Here is a 2,133-nt window from a genome sequence, read left to right as displayed (position 1 = left end):
TAGAGCACAGGTGGCTTCTATTGCTAAATGGAAATTGTGTATTAGAAATCATGCTTGCCTGGGTCCCTTTGGTAGTAGTTCTTTTCACAAACAGATGATTTCTATTCCAGGGCCTGAGGCCTCTAGTCTAGTCTAGACTCTGGCACACAGCCTTCTTTACTGGCCCAGTGAGCTCTGAACTATAAGGACGTGGCTCCTCAGGAATGCCAGCCTGATTATGTGATGGTTCCATCCACTTCCAAGAAAGACAGGTGCAAATGGACTTCAACAGCCACTGACCTCCACATGAAGTAGGAGTATTGGCAAGTCCTTCCAATTGGGTGAGCTGTAGGTTTCAGGGCTGGCTTGTAAGAGGGCCTTTAGGGCTGAGGCAAGGAAGATCTTTACTACACAAATTCCTAGGCAGTGACCATTGATCTGGCCAAGTGGTGTGGGGCCTAGAGACCACAGGACTAAATAATCAAAGGCTCTACCCTTTGGGGTCAGGACCAAAGGAGAAATTTTTCTGAAGCTTTCCACTGCATATATTTTTTTTGTTGTTTTTGTTTTTGTTTTTTATGGGCAGCACGTCAGCACCTACTAGAGAAATCAGATTTGAGCTATTACAAGAGTAACAGAGATTGGGGAGTGGGTCTAATGTCTAATCGGACATGGGTGGTGATACTGTGCTGTGCTGTGCTGGGCTCAGGACTATAAGATCCCTCTCACTAAGGACAAGACAGCTATTCCTGACTCAAGTGGCCCTCAGGTTGAGGGGTTGTCCCTACTGATGAACAGTCACATCATTATGTATCTCACTGCCTAAGTCAGGTGTTCAAACTCCCAGAAACCACGTCCATGAAAAATTGATGCTACCCCAGAAAGGAAAAAGGTCCCCATGTCCAGTGGCTTCTTGGATCCAGTCTCCAGGAAGACTTACCTGATAAGAATGGACTGTTTTTGTACATAATTCTGGCTGATCTTCTGCAATCCTTCCTCAGCCTCAAGGTTCTTTCCCTCTCAGAGGGTTCCATACACCCTAGAGAAGTAACTCAAGTCTTGATTGGTAGACCTCCTTTTCTTTGGGATGGCTCAGGAAACTCCTTCCCAGAAAAGGCTTGCAGAGTTTGGGGGTGGACATCAAGGGATGGTATTGTTAGGAGATGTCTTGATTTCTTATTGTTGGGAGGCATCTTACTTTCTAATAGCACAGAGGATATGAAATTGTTGTTACATAACTATAGAAGCATTTTGGTGAGTGTGGATCAGCCTAATTTGGTGGACTCTCATTTAACAGAAGCCAAGGAACTCAGTTGGTACCTGGATTTCAGGCTGGAGGGTGAGAGGAAGGAAGATGTGAGGAATTATGAAAAGATTTTTAAAATCCACTGTGGTAAATGGGATGGTGAATTTATTGGGGAGGGGCAGTGTAAAAGGGTTGCCTTGCTTCAATGAGGACCCAGTTGAGATTATATAACACAGATTTGTAGAGGACTCAAAATAGTTTTATGATTTTCTATAGCTCTGTTTAGCAGCACACCAATAGAAGTGAAAGCAGCACATGGTGAGAACAATCCATGATTGGAGCTTGTCATCTTCAAAATAATGATAAATTTTCTCTGACAATAAAAGGAACCATGCATACTATACTAGATGGAAAACCAAAATTCAGCAAGATTTCAAAACCCACAATTGGGAAGCCTGGCTTTTGGTTTGGAGAGAAAATGTCCTGTAGTTTAAAATGTTGGGAGTTGGGTAGATTCCTTGTTGGATTTCTCTATATCACACACACACACACACACACACACCCTGATTAGGCCTTTCTCTTTAGAAACTTGATTAGATTTTTGATAAGAATGAAGCAAAAAAAAATTTCATGGTAGATGTTGTTGCCTTGAAATTTGACTAAGTATTAGAAATGTTTTCTTTGAGACCAAGGACTTTAGACCATTATATTATTTCTTAATATTTTAAAAGAAATAGGAGGCCTTAATGGGTATGCTTACACAGAGATTAGATTCCCTATCCTATTGCTGTTCCCCATGTGAAGTGTTATCTCAAGCAGGGGAAATTGCACTAGGCCCTTGGCAACATTTTCCACTTTTTGTTTCTTTTTCTGAGTAGGAAATTGAACACAGTTCTCAAAGTAGATAT

This window comes from Vombatus ursinus, unplaced genomic scaffold (genome assembly GCF_900497805.2).
Source record: "Vombatus ursinus unplaced genomic scaffold, bare-nosed wombat genome assembly UNPS02013950.1, whole genome shotgun sequence".
NCBI lineage: Eukaryota > Metazoa > Chordata > Mammalia > Diprotodontia > Vombatidae > Vombatus > Vombatus ursinus.
This window is presented reverse-complemented; position numbering follows the sequence as displayed.